This window comes from Ochlerotatus camptorhynchus, unplaced genomic scaffold, assembly GCF_037179485.1.
Source record: "Ochlerotatus camptorhynchus isolate MF236.1 unplaced genomic scaffold, CSIRO-AGI_Acam_v1.1 ptg000433l, whole genome shotgun sequence".
NCBI classification, from domain to species: Eukaryota; Metazoa; Arthropoda; class Insecta; order Diptera; family Culicidae; genus Ochlerotatus; species Ochlerotatus camptorhynchus.
Window position 1 is genome coordinate 1,393,759 of NW_027040919.1, and position 15,154 is coordinate 1,408,912.

At 42.2% G+C, this 15,154-nt stretch overlaps 1 protein-coding gene across 1 annotated transcript in view; it reads right to left on the reverse strand.

Annotated features, from left to right (window-relative positions):
* LOC135711526 (uncharacterized) overlaps nucleotides 1–15,154 on the reverse strand; it is a 62,550-nt gene that overhangs the window by 46,545 nt on the left and 851 nt on the right. The gene's annotated exons all lie outside the window — the stretch shown is intronic.

Consider the following 15,154-nt stretch of genomic DNA (forward strand, 5'->3'; position numbering starts at 1 on the left):
AGTATAACACTGGTGAATGGTTCATATTCAGCAACATGTAATGACACTGAATATGAATGGTCAAAAGCTGTTGCATAAAGTGAACATTAACTTTTCACATCGAATTACGCGGGTTATTGGGGGAGATTTTGTATTTCCTGGTTTCTAATTTTGCGTATATATCCTAGCTATTGTAAATCCATTGAAATACTATATTCCTGAAAACTTTTTCAGAGGATTTCCAACAAAACATAATCCCTAGTACCTCTCATGTTCTTGACTGGATTTTCTTTATTAAGGCGTCGTCCACTGTTGTGGTGATGTGGCATGTTCTAGCATGTCAAAACATCATGACAACATTCCTCTCATTCCACAAAACTTGCATGCAACCTCGATTAATGTCAGACACTCACTGCCCCACTACTGTGGCGGCGATGTGGCATGTCAAAACATTATGCTGAAGCATTGTATGTAGCGAAGGGGCTGTTCATAAACTACGTAGACAATATAGGGGGAGGGGGTTGACAATTATCCACGGTCCAAACAAATAAAATAAAAAATTGTATGGACAATTGTCTCCGCAGGGGGAGGGGGGTCAAGAATTCCAAAAAAACTGTCTACGTAGTTTATGAACAGCCCCGAACGTCAACATGATGTTAGTCAAGTTAGTTTCTGATATGGCGGCGGAGTGGCATCTGCTAGCATGGTAAAAAATCTTGTCGAGGTTTGCCTTACGCCACATTACATCCACATGATCTTTTGACATGTTGTATGATGCCGCACCGTCGCCACAAAAGTGGGCGCCTCGTCTAGTGTCCACAGTACGTTGTTCTAGAGTTTTTTTTTTTGATTACACGAGTGAATCCCGTAAATTTAATACACGTATCATGTGGGATTTGATTTAATTGGTTCCAAAATGGAATACCCGTGATCCCGGTGATATAGGAAGTTACTATCAAGAGCAAATTTTCATTATGTCGTAAGTAACATTCGCACCAATCCGAGAAAAATAAAGTTTTGTTTTGATGACCGAAAAGTTATTCCTATTTTCAATTAAACTCATATAAACTCATAGTGATAGCAATGTTTAACATATATAGCAGGGTTCTAATCATACAAATGCAATTCGCTAGCTTTCATGTTAAAAAATACTGGTTTTTAAGTCAAAAGTTATTATACGTCGTTTGGTAGCCCCTATTGTTACTTAAGTCAAAGTGTATTTACCAGGATATTCGGGAGAATTATCAATTACGTCTCCTTACGTGCAGCCCATTCATCATTTTAGGACCACTGAAATCATCTTAGCAACAAACAGTTCGATTTATTTACTTTAATAATGAGAAAGCGAAACGACGAACGTACACTTTTCACGGGTTTCTCAGCGCTGTTACTTAAGTCAAACGGCACCTCCATAGAAATCGGGTGACTTAAGTGACATCGAAAACTATTTTGATCGGATGGTGATTACGTCAAAAAGCAATTTTACTGGTAAATAAATTTAAAAATGGGATGTGATCCTATATTCGGACAGTATATAGTGTAATAGCAGGAGCATCGATTGACACTCCCCCTTATTCTGCGAGTCACGTGACTCTCTCTCACCGGTGAGGTGACAATTGTCACCTCACCGGTGACAGAGAGTTACGTGACTCGCAGAATAAGGGGGACTGATAGCTCGACTTTGTTTACCTTTGCTACTTTCGACGTAATGAAAATTTGCTCTTGTTGTGTTTGGCAAACAGGTGCCTAAGATCTTTCGGATGGTGGACATATAAGTTCAGATTTCAGTCACTAGGTGGCGTAAGTGTATATATGAGATTTTTTATGTGTTATTTATATCTCATGAACCTGACATTCATGGAAAATACAGTCCTCAACAATTTTTTTTTCCCGGTGGACAAGGCCTTCTACATGAAGAAAAGGTTAGTGGCAAATGCTCTTGTTACGTGGCTCTATTGCATATGTGCTTTATCATAAGATCCGGACTTACTTGAAAAATACAGTCTTCTACATAGTTGCTAAGCTAACCAAGTCCTTTCAAATGATGGACAATAAGTGTGTATGATACATGCACAAGATCTGTGTGTCTGTGTCTGTGTGTACGCTAGCGTACGTAAGAGCTTGTGCATGTATCATATCTCAAGATTATGGCTTTCTGTGAAATAACTGTTAACTGCAAAGTTGTCCAAAAAAATATATGAAAACTTTCCCGAAGACACCCATTCACGGATTTTTCATACATTGTAGCAAGCGTGATTGACCATTTTATGGATAATCCGAATCATCTGGACAACTTGTTTGTGGCCTCCAGTGTGCATAATTTGGCCTCAATGCCAAATTCAGTCAGATAACACATCAACAAGTGCTTGCGCAAAAAAAAACATGGGGCTCTAGGACCAGTTTAATTTATTTACCTCTTTTACGGATGTTCCGGATCTTCCAGAGGACCAGTCTGGGATCATCAATATTCTGGCCACAATATGAAATTAATTCGAAAAACACATCAACAAGCGTGTTCGCAAAAAAAATTGAGCTCTAGAAACAGTCTAATGAATTGAACAGTTTTACGCATGCTCCGGATCTTTTTATGGGCCAGCATTAGCCCTCCAGGGTTCATATTTGAACCAAAACCCCAATTTTTTTTTTAAACTCGCCAATAAGTGCTTCCGCTAAAAACTGCACAGCTCTAACTCCAATTTCATGAATTTACCACTTTTACGGATGTTACGGTGTCCCGCTGGAAGACACATTGTACCAAAAGGAGGACAGTTAACAATTTCCCCGGAGATACCAGGAAGTTATCTATTCATATAACTTTAATATCAGAGTTTTATTGACTGTATATAAATTTAGTTTCATTCATTTTAAACCGACCGTGATCCGTGTTCTTAATACATCAAAACTAACTAACTTATCTGCGTTCCATTTCTTCGATTATTTCTTCCCTTATTCGCTCGTAAGGTACTGCCAGAGTTGGTGCGGTAGAAAGATGACGTTTGCGATTCCTTATGTATCATCCACTGCTTTGTATGGATCTGTACGGCAATGTTGTGCGGTAGACACGAAGAGAAGATATGTGCAGTTCAAAGTTGTATACAATCATTGAACGCGTTATTCGGTGAACTGTTGAGATCGTTTTTCTTTTTGTGCAACCATCGTTCTTCGTTTCGTTCATTCATTTGGTGCTACAAAACTGAATACTCTTATTCGGCAAAGGTGTCTGACACTTCACTCATTTGTGAATATCTATTCATGACCAGTTACGAACCTGACACACGGTAGTTCAATGGCATGTTGACAGATTTCCAAACACTGAGTTGTAGCTTTAGGTAGTAGTAACACTTCCTTAAGCAAAAAGCAAATAGATCCGCACGGCAAGAGAGCACGATGCGGACTGAATGAAACATCTTATTTTTAATCTAATAAAATGTCCATTTACAACTAGTCCATTATCCAATATTGGTATCAGCTCATCGATAAATGGTGATAAATATTCGTTTACATCCAAAGGCTTGCTTTTTCCGAGGAAAATTCCGACTACCATCGGTTTGATATGGGGCATATCGTACACGTTACAGAGAATTGGCCAGAATTGATCCTTTGAACTCTTATGTATAGGTATTCCATCCATGTTAACATTTAGTTCAATGGAGATATCGCTTGAAATAAATTTGAAACGATTCCTGAGGCATACTTCCAAGCCTTGATGCCAGTATGTTCCACCAGGTATAGCTTTAACTAGCATGCTAGTATTTTGAGGAGTGATTAACAAAGTCCTCGGATCAGATGGCAAATCTACATCACCATATTGATCTTTTATCACACTTAGTAATCCTTTTAGGGCCTGATGAGAAATATTATAGTCGATTGCCCATTTTCTTAGCGCTTCTCTAGAGCTCTTCTTAACTCTTAGGGCATCTTGATGGTCTCCTTGATAGGGATCTAACTCAAGCAACTGCGAATCGTCTAGTTCCTCATCATCAGCTGACAACGGTTTGAGCATAGATTCAAGTGGATCATTATCCTCTTCAGATAGAGAATTTGGTATGGGTTGCTCCAGATTATTTACTGAACATAAAGGACCTAAAAATGTATTTAAAATCAAGCAGCGAAAATAATATTTATGAACTTGCATACGTACTAGGAAATATTGAGCACTGCACGGGATCTGCAGTCCTTAGCGATATCGGAGCAGGAAATGGCGATTGATGCTTGTAGATTTCAGAACACATGCCTTTTAAAAACATCTCACATTTTTCGCGGCTTTTTTTCTTGTTCCTGTAGTATGTTCCATTTTTTTTTAGCTTTTGGAGAGACTTTCTGTTCATTTTTGATCAGACAACTTTTACGAATAACTCCTGTAGGGCCGTAATTGTAAACATTTCGCTGTCATTTCTAATAGCTTAATAAAAGAGTCTTGCAGATTGTTAAAGCTACTAAGCAACTCTTCAGCAACCTTAAACAAGTTTAGCTTACTTTACTGATTTAAAGTGTACTATTCAGTTGATCAATCTTTTATTCAGCTTGTTAACCAGCTTGAAGCAAAAAGCTGATTTAAAGATCTTGAAATAGCTTATGTGACAGTTAATCAAATATTAACTAAGCTTTTATTTTATTCAGCCTTCAACACTTTAAATCAACCATTAAACAGCCATTGCTCTCGCAATTCAGCTTTCATTGTTACTTGGGGTGTAATGTTTACATGTGAAAAATACCGTCACAAACGTCACGTGGTTATCGAGATGACTTCCAAGCAAGAAGTGCTTCGACAAAAATATGGGAGCAGTCGTGGAAAATCCAGGCCAGTCCCACAGTTTAAATCGTTCAAGGAGACCCAGACGACCCAGCGGCGAGCTGGCAGCGGAAGAAAAGCGGAGAAGACCGATCCCGTGAACGAAAGGAAGGTAAGGGAGTACTTAAAACGCTATCCGATATGGCGCGAGTGTTGCACAGGATTTGATGGATAGCATTAAAACCAAGTTGCGGGCATTTAGCCTAGAAGAGGAGGTCGAATGAACCAACTTGGCAAAAGCATAGCTATGAAACTTGACAGGTGTATTCGATAAAAATGGCACACACATATTACCTTTGTTACCACCGTAACATAGGTATTAAAATCGGATTTCACACGTCTTGCCGTCTGTGACCGATAGCCATCGACACAAGCTATCTCACCTGTATTAAACATTCCCAAACGTTTCATCTAGATAAGCTTTTTTTCAAGATGGCTTATCCGATCAATATGGTTGATACCTGCGTGTTTTTTATGTCAGGGGAAGGTATTACCAACAATCAATACGAAACTATCGATTTTAAATTGGCTCACTACTTGACTAGCCTATTGGTAGCAAGCAAATCGATTAACATACCCCATTCTAGTCGAAACTCTAGTACCACGCTATGTTTGTTTTGATTTGCCATGAAAGTTTGACAGATAAAATGAAGGGTTCGTGTTACCTCTATGGTATTACCACTACTAGGTGGAGTGAAAAGAAACCTCCTTGGGAATGAAATTTTCTTGAAGGTTTTTTTTTAAATTTTGTTTATTATAGTCCAATATACCTATACAATTTTTTGAGCATCATGTTTTGCAGCAATTTCGGCCTTCAATCACTCCAATAATGCACAGTAATACTCGCTGTTGATGGTTTTTCCGTTTTTCGAGGTAGTCCACGAAGAGTATGCCATGACAATTCCAGAAAACCGACGCCATAACCTTTCCGACCCATCCAGCCTCCCTCGGCCGATTCGAAGCCTTCGTGCCGGCTTTAGTCCATTGCCGGGCACTCATTCTGTTCTCTGGGGTGTAATAGTGGATCCAGGTTTCATCAACAGTTACCAATCGACGCCAAAAGCCCCCCCGATTCCGCATCAGCAAGTCCAAACACTCTTTCGAAGTGCTCTCGCGTTCGTGTTTTTGGTCAGGAGTGAGCTGCAGGATAACTTTTTCATATGCAAAATCTCGGCCAAATATGGCGTGTGCGTTCAGTTCTAATCTTTGCGGTATCTGCTAGCTCGCGCACCTTCACTTTCCGGTCAGCCAACACCATTTCATGTATTTTTTTGACATTGTCCTCTGTAACTGCATCGGAGGGCCTGCCGCTGCGGACTTGATCGATAGTGGAGTTGCGGCCACCACGAAACTCTCGAAACCAATATTTGACGGTGTAATCTGACGGAGTATCAGCCCCATAATATTTATCCAACTTTTATTTTGTTTCCTTCGCCGTTTTGCCTCTCAAAAAATAATGTTTTATGAGAGAACGAAAATCGTTTTATCCTTACAAACTTAAATTGTTCTGCCGAGATTCTAACAGCCGTATAGTTCTGCAATTTATCTTGCTGAGATTCAGTAAAACAATTGCCGAGACTCAGCTAACAAATAGATATTTTGCAGAGATATCAGCAGAAGTAAATGCCGAGGTAATCGGCTGTTGGAGATTTTACCGTGCAAGATTAAGTGTGTACTCAACATGATGCCAAACACGTCAACAACAATAAGCTGTCAAAACAAAACTAAAGACAGTATAGTACTGAAATTTGACATGTCTGTCTAAATATGAAGGGCTACAAAATGGTAAGTGACAATCTGGAAGGAGCGATATACCTAGCTCCGGTCCTCACAAGTTCCTACCTCACGCCTCCACGAGTCATATGATCACAAAAGACTGCCAGCTGAAACATGGGCACAGCTGGTTGGCGTAGCCTGCGCAATGTTGTCAATCCGACAATAGCAGAGTGAGGAGGTGCGACGCGAACACTGGCGCGGTAGCCATAGCACGGTGATAGAGGAAATGCTTCGCCAACCCGAGCGTCTGTTCACCATGGAGGTGCGGCTCAAACAGCGTCTGACTGGCATCCAGCGGCTGAATAAGAAATGCTCTTCCCCGGAAGCTACACCTAAGATGGCAGCCCCATCACGGCGGATAGGAGACCTTAGGCCAACCACCTACTGTCTCTGAAACCTTTACAATTGTTACAGAAACCAACGGAGAAAGACATCGAACTGATTTAACGGCAACGACTTTTAGCGCAAAACAACGGACACGAATTGGATCATGGAATGTATTGACGTTAGCCCAGCAGGGTAAACTGGCACAACTCGCCAACGAGGCGCGTCGCATGAAGCTAGAAATCCTGGGACTGAGTGAAGTTCGTTGGCCAAACTTTGGAGAACACAAACTGCCGTCGGGACAGGTACTACTATACTCTGGTATTCGAGGTGAAAACGCTCTCCGCCATCGTGGAGTTGGTCTCCTACTTAGCGTCCAGGCAAGTGCTGTGCTCATCAAGTGGGAGCCTGTTAATGAGAGGGTAATCGTTGCCAGATTTAGAACACGGGTTCGTAACCTTACCATAATCCAATGTTATGCGCCAACCGATGCTGCCGAGCTACAGGACAAGGAGAATTTTTACAGTCAACTGAATGCCGTCGTGGATAAGGTTCCAAAGGGTGACATCAAGATCTACACTGGCGACTTCAATGCGAAGATCGGCTCCGACAACACGGACTATGAGCGTGTCATGGGACGCCATGGTCTCGGCGAAATGAGCGAGAACGGTGAGCTGTTTGCAGAATTTTGTGGCAATAACGACATGGTGATCGGGGGCTCGCTCTTCCCCCATCGGCCAGTGCACAAAGTCACGTGGGTTTCCCGTGATGGACATACCGAAAATCAGATCGACCACATCTGCATCAGCCGAAAATGGAGACGGAGCCTTCTTGATGTCTGGAATAAACGCAGCGCCGACATCACGTCTGACCATCACCTTCTAATCGGTGAAATCCGCCTACGCATGGCGCGGATCCAGCGACGGGAGGAGAGACTCGGGCGGCGGTTCAACACACGCCGACTTGGAGATCCAGCGGTAAAAAGGTCTTTTGTTGAAGAGCTTGAGACTCGATCTGCGGACGTTCCAGAAGGTGGCAGCGTAGAAGAACAATGGACGGCCATCAAGAATGCCTTTATAGAAACAAGCGAGAACAACTTGGGTGAGCTGCGCACCCAGAGGAAAGAGTGGATCACAGATGAAACCTGGTGGAAGATTGAGGAGCGTAGAGAAGCAAAAACCGCGATAGAGCGGGCGAGAACCAGAGGAGCCGTCAACGGTACTCGGCTCTAGAGAAGGAAGTCAAGCGCTCTTGCAGACGGGACAAGCGAGCGTGGGTGAACTCCCTGGCCGACGAAGGGGAGAAATCCGCAAACACTGGCGATATACGCCTCCTCTACGATATCTCACGACGCCTGAGTGGAGCAAGGATGAACCCAAGGATGCCAGTAAAGGACACGACTGGCCAATTGCTTACCGACCCCACTGACCAGCTGAAACGCTGGTTTGAGCACTTCGAACAACTTCTTCAAGTTTCGAAGGCCAACCAGCCATCAACATCTCGGCATGATCCGCCTAGGGGGCGGCGCATCACTCGCGTCAATTCCGAGGCCCCATCACTGCAGGAGATTGAAGCAGTTATCCGAAGCATGAAATCCAACAAGGCTCCCGGGGTCGATCGCATATCAGCAGAGATGCTCAAAGCTGACCCCATGCTATCCGCACAAATGTTGCATCAACTATTCTGTAATATCTGGGACACCGCGACTTTTCCGGCCGACTGGATGCAGGGCATCTTAGTGAAGGTCCCAAAGAAGGGGGATCTGACTGTGTGCGACAATTGACGAGGCATCATGTTACTGTGTATTGTTCTCAAAATTCTGTGCAAAGTTATCCTGAATCGGATACAGGAGAAGATCGACGCGACTCTGCGACGGCAGCAGGCAAGATTCCGTGCCGGAAGATCTTATGTGGACCATATTGTCACGCTCCGCATCATCCTGGAGCAGGTCAATGAATTCCAAGAGTCCCTTTTTTGGTATTCATTGACTACGAAAAAGCTTTCGACCGTCTCAATCACGAGAATCTGTGGTGCGCCCTGAGACGCAAGGGAGTCCCGAAAAAAATCGTCAACCTCATCGAAGCGCAGTATGAGGCTTTCACGTGCAGAGTCCGACCCTATCCGGGTAGTCGCTGGTGTGAGACAAGGATGTATACTGTCACCGCTACTGTTTCTCATCGTAATCGACGAGATCATGGTAGGTGCAATTGACCGTGTACCGAACCGTGGGCTGCTTTGGCAGCCTATCACCATGGAGCATCTCAACGACTTCAATTTGGCTAATGATGTTGCTCTACTAGCACAACGGCGCTCTGATATGCAGAGTAAGCTCAATGACCTAGCCGAACGCTCCTCTGCGGTGGGTCTCACCATCAATGTCAACAAGACCAAATCGTTGGATATCAACACGGGCAACCCTTCCAACTTTACGGTAGCGGGGCAAGCAGTGGCAGTCGGCAAGCCTCACAACTGGATCTCGAATGCCGAGCTCCATCGTCGATGTCATCAGAAGCCGATAGCAACAGAAATTCGAGAGCGAAAGTGGAGGTGGGTCGGCCACACACTTCGACGGGGCGGAAACGAAATTTGCAAGCAAGCGCTGGATTGGAATCCGGCAGGACATCGCAGCAGAGGCAGACCCAGGGGCTCATGGCGGCAGAACCTCAATAAGGAAATTAAGCAAGTCGATAGGATCTGATAGGTCAAGGCAAAAGCGAGCAGCCACCCAGGATGGAAGTCTTTCACGTTGGCCCTTTGCACCGCTGGTGGTGTACAGGACCCTTAAGTAAGTAAGTAAGTCTAAATATGAACGGACTACAAGGCACCATAACATTTTTTGCAGAAGCAGCGCATTCTGGTGGTCAAGGAGGTTACTTTTCACCCCACTGGTATGTTTGGTTTGGTCGTTATCATTTGAAGAAGAAATTGTACGCATTTGTACCATAGAGAAGACTAGAAGCACAAACGAAGTGAAAGACGGAGCGGCTCTAAATTTGATTTGATGCACTTACATTTGAACATTTTGAGTTTACCTCACGGCAACACTATCTACTCATATGTACTAGATTAAAGTAGTTGGTGCTATTGGGGTACAGCCTGTTATCTCTTTTTCTCTAACGAAAATTGAAAGTGAGAGCCTGTTGTCAAACAGCATTTCATTATATAGATTTTCACGTCCATTTGTATTGGTGCGACATGTGAGAGCATGTTAGTGAAAATCCGAGGAAAATACATAACAAATTGCTGTCAAACTAATTTTTTTAAATCTAATTTCATACATTTTTAGGTTAGCCAGAGAAAAATAATAAACAACTTTACACAGCGATGCACCCGCCAGTGTGCGTGCGTTAAACGTCACTAATATCTGTGTCGTTTACCTTGCTATCTGCACTTCTTTTGTATAATGAAAGACCATAGACCAATGATTAGGGGTGAACACATCGGGTTAACATTTTCTAACAAGTAAACGATGTTGAGCTGTCAATAACTCGCGCTTGTTGGCGGCAATTGTTCCTACAGATTTCATCAGTCCGTGCTTCTAACCAAAGTCACAGTCATCCGCGACCGAGAAGACATCGTTTTTGGACGCCAAACAGGACCCGGCCGTTGCACTTGTCGCAGTAGATCGTCACTTGCCGGTGCACTTTCATGAAGCGGGTTACAATTCCACTGGAAGTAGTTTCGTTGTACTGATCGACCACTGGATCGATATCTACCCGATAGGTAACGCCGGTTTTGCTTCGCGTAGTGGCGCTCCCTCATGTCGCGGGGTCATCATGCAGATGAAGTTTTCAACGGAGTAATCTCTTCCACCTATGCAGAGCAAGCTCGGTTAACAACTCTAATAAAAAAAATACCATAAACGAACGATAACCCAAACGATTGAACTATTCCACAAATGGTTTGGATGACATCCGACGTGTTAAGCATAATAACCATTACAATTTTATTTGGAAAGGTGCGGCAAGCTTTTACGTCGATACCGTGTGCAAATGGGAAATTAGAATTCAATCTAAAATTGAAAGCCAAACAGTAAAAAAAGTTGAATATTATATCCGATTAGCTGCACATAACATATACACACTTAATGTTTTAACTGGGTTTTTTTCAATTGCGGTCTGTTCGGTAAATTAATTTATTTTTTTTCCTTTGAACTGTTTTCCGTCGATCTGGTTTTCCGTGCTAAGCACCAATGCTACCGACGCCAGGGAGGCAGCTCCCACACCTGGACAATACGCTCGCAGCGAGACGAACCGACTTATGGGATGTCTCGGTGGAGTGAAAGGATAGTACGAAGTCCGCCATGTTTCACGCACTGTCTGACGTTTGCTTATGGATTTTACCATAGGAGTAAAGAGCTACAGAGTTGCCGTCAACGCCAATAGGAACACCGTGAGAACGAAAGAGTTGACTACATTCCTTCTGCCGCACCTTTAGTAACGCACACGGCTTCCGCGCTGACTGTTCCTTACTTTCTCACTCTAATCAAAATTACCTTCGATGAGTGAGAAAACAGCACTCCGACAACGCGAGCGAGAACGTAAGTTGCCAGATCATTGCACACAAAATCAACATGAATTAATTCAGTAGGACCAATAAACTGAGAGAATCCAATCTTTGCTTTTCTCATATTCAAGATTTTTTTTCCTGGAAAAACTTGAAAAACAAGAGTTAAATTTACTCATCGCTGAGTTCCTTCCCTTTTTGCGATTTATGAGTATACTAAACTCAAATTTGGGTTGATTTCTTTGGCCGTGTACAGCGAGTTTTTTTACATTTTTATGCACACGTTATTTCTAAACAATCCAATTTTAAGTAAAATCAACTCATTTCCGTTAGTAGGGTTACTCAATATTGATCAAACGCGCTGTTTTGCCCGTAAATTGAGAAATTCGCATAAACTTGGACTATACATCTAAAGCGGACGTTACACAGGTCAACACATTCACAATAATTGTATTCAATTTCCATTTCTTAAATATTTGGAGATGGGCAATAATAATGACAGTTTAAATTTATTTCATCAATATGTTTTACAATATAATTTATTTTATTTTTTTAATTCAACGAACTCATATTTCCAAAAAAAATCTTCAATTGGGCGACACTAAGGCAAGTTTGTTGGATTGTGGTTTTTTGGTACATACAAACATAGAAATAACTACTTTTACACGAAACGTAATCCATATTGGATGTAAATCATGGAAAGTAAACAAACATCTCACGTAGTTTCCGTCTGCGTGACACCACTTTTGAAGAAATTGAATCAATATTTTTTTCAAACATTGATTTTGGTACACTCCTTGGTTGATTGCAAAACCGCTACGCTTGAACCATGGCTTAAAAATTCTTCTCTCCGATATAGCGATGTACAACATCACTTTCTGTTCAAAATTCTATCTTATATCACAGTTCCAAGTGTTTTCGGAAAAAAACTGCGGAGCTCTAGGATCCGTTTCGTGGATGAAACACTTTTACCGATGTTCCGGATGACGTGTTTTTGAAAAACCGCGGAGCTCTAGAAACAGTTTCATGGATAGATCACTTTTACGGATGTTTCGGATGTTCTGGATCTTCCGGAGGGCGGTCCCATAGCCATCCGGGTCCGTGTTTATGACACGACCCCGAATCCTTTCTTATCTTTTTGATTTCGAAAAAAAAACGCGTATCAGTTTCATGGACTGACCACTTTTACAGGTGTTCCGGATCTTCCGGAGGATGGCCCCATTCTTATAGCACTGTTCGTAATGTTTTTGAAAAAAAAAACTGTGGAGCTCTAGGATCAGTTTCATGGATTGACCATTTTTACGGATGTTCAGGATCTTCCAAAGAACGGTCCCATGGCCGTCCAGGTTCATGCTTTTCTTCTCCTTGATTTTTTATCCGTCGATCTTGTTTTTCGTGCTGTGCACCAATGCTACCGACGGCCAGGGAGGCAGCTCCCACACCTGGACCCTACTTATTGACCCATCAACTCATGAACCGGGGACCAACAAGATTCTTCCGAAAGAATCAGGCGTGATAAGAGATGTTATGCCTTAGAACATCCCAGCGGCGCCGACTGGGATTGAACCAAGGCCTGCTGGGGTGAGAGGTAATCACGCTTACCACTACACCACCGTTCGGTTCATGTTTATGTCACCACCTCATGGGGGCATATCTGGGGCCTCATAGGCATAGCCTAGTCAGTAAAGGCACGGTATTACCAAGCCGGAGGCGGCGGGTCCGATACCTTTCGGGTTGGAAATTTTCTCGACTCCCTTAGGCATAGAGTATCATTGTGCTTGCCACATAATATACAAATTCATGCATTGGTATTGACATCGAAAGCTCTCAATTAATAACTGTGGAAGTGCATTTAGAACACTAAGTTGAGAGCACGCAATAAGCTAATATGCACTAAGCAATAAGCTTGAAATGCGAATAAGAAGAAGTTTTCAGAAAAACCGCGGAATTCTAGGATCAGTTTCATTCACTCCAAATTCTTTCTTATATCACAGTTACAAAGTGTTTTAGAAAAAAACGCAGTGCTCTAGGATTGATTTTTAGGGGTATTTGAGATCTTCCGAAGGACGGTTCCATGATTATAAAGGCACATGTTTATTCACGATCCCAAATTAATTCTTATTTCACAGTTCCTGATGCTTTTGAAAAAGCTGCGGAGCTCTAAGATCAGTTTAATGGATTTATCACTTTTACGGATGTTCCGGATCTTCCAGAGGACGGTCCTATTTTTCTTATATCACAGCTATAGGTGTTTTCGAAAAACCGCGGATCTCTAGGATCAGTTTCGTGGATTGACCACGTTACGGATGTTCCGGATCATCCAGAGGACCGCTCCGTTGCTTCCAGGATCCACATATAAGAGCCATGACTGCATTTTGGCTAATTATAAATATATAAAAAATTAAAGTTTGACCAATACATCCGGACGTGAAAATCTCTATACATCTAAAGCGGACGTTGCACATTCACAATAATTGTATTAAACCACTTGCTAAATCCATAAACACGCCTTAAAAAAAAACGTGTGACGACTCCTTTCGCTTTAAAAAAAGTAGACAACCCTATTTTCAATCATTTTTCAATCAAAATAGTGTACGGACCCGAGGCATTCTAGTGGTATCACAGTTTTAGAAATTACGTTACGTTACGTTACACGTTTTTCGGAGGCTTCGTAGTCGGCGCAAAGTTTTTTACCCACCGTGTTCGGAGACTTAATCATTCTATTTTCAATAATTAAATGTCATGATTACCTGAGAAATTTGAAATAATGTGTATATAATGAAACCGTGCACCGAAGAATGTAATGATGGGATGTGATTATGATTTGTTCCAATTTGACAAATCATTCAATGAGACGCTGATTGAAGAAAAGTGACCTGTCAACAACGATCGTCACAGTAATCTTAAATTTCATGGCACGAGCAATACGTGTGATGGTTATTTACTGGCTTTTTCGGTTGATTAAAAACCCTGTAAAAAACTACTGATCCCAGTAGTCCTTGTGTGTGCTTTATGCATTGCTTGTCTCAAAATCTTACAACCACCCTTAGAGAGTGACATAATAATTGTATCACCCCAATATAAAGATCTTACTTAACTTGAATTACCTTCAAGGCGTTAATATTTGAAATCACATTTACCATATACATTCAACGGAAAAGGATTGCACTAGTAAGCGCAAGTCATAAAGCATTTGTGGCCCATTAAATCAATTATATTACCTCATCTGCATTATTCATGAACATCCTCATTAGCTTCAAATTCAATTGTAATTATTGTCATTTCAATACTGGGCTCTGCTGTAAGCAGCCATACACGACAGCATTCATGTGAAGCTGCACATAAGTCAAACAACAGCAACAATCTTAAACACCCCCACCACACAAGGCATTTGCTAATCCTTAATCCAAACACTGTCCCTTTTGTGCCTTTAGAGCAAACCACTTAGCTTCGGTGCGAATCAGAACAAATTACATCAACAACAAACCACCCATCATCGATCACCAAAGGAAAATGCAAACTGGGCGTGAGGAATGTAGGTGATGATCATACGGCACGCGAGGCACAACTTGAGACATCATTTGCCAACAACCACCACCATCACACAGAAGAGAAAAAAGAAACCCAAAGAAGACGCGCACGTGAGTATATGGCCACCTAAACCGAGAGCACTCCACGGCCGTAATCGCCCAAAACAATAAAAACGCCGGTACAATTTCTGGGTTTGTTTACATGTTTTGCACTTGGGCAAGCACCAACAACAACCCAAAAAAAACC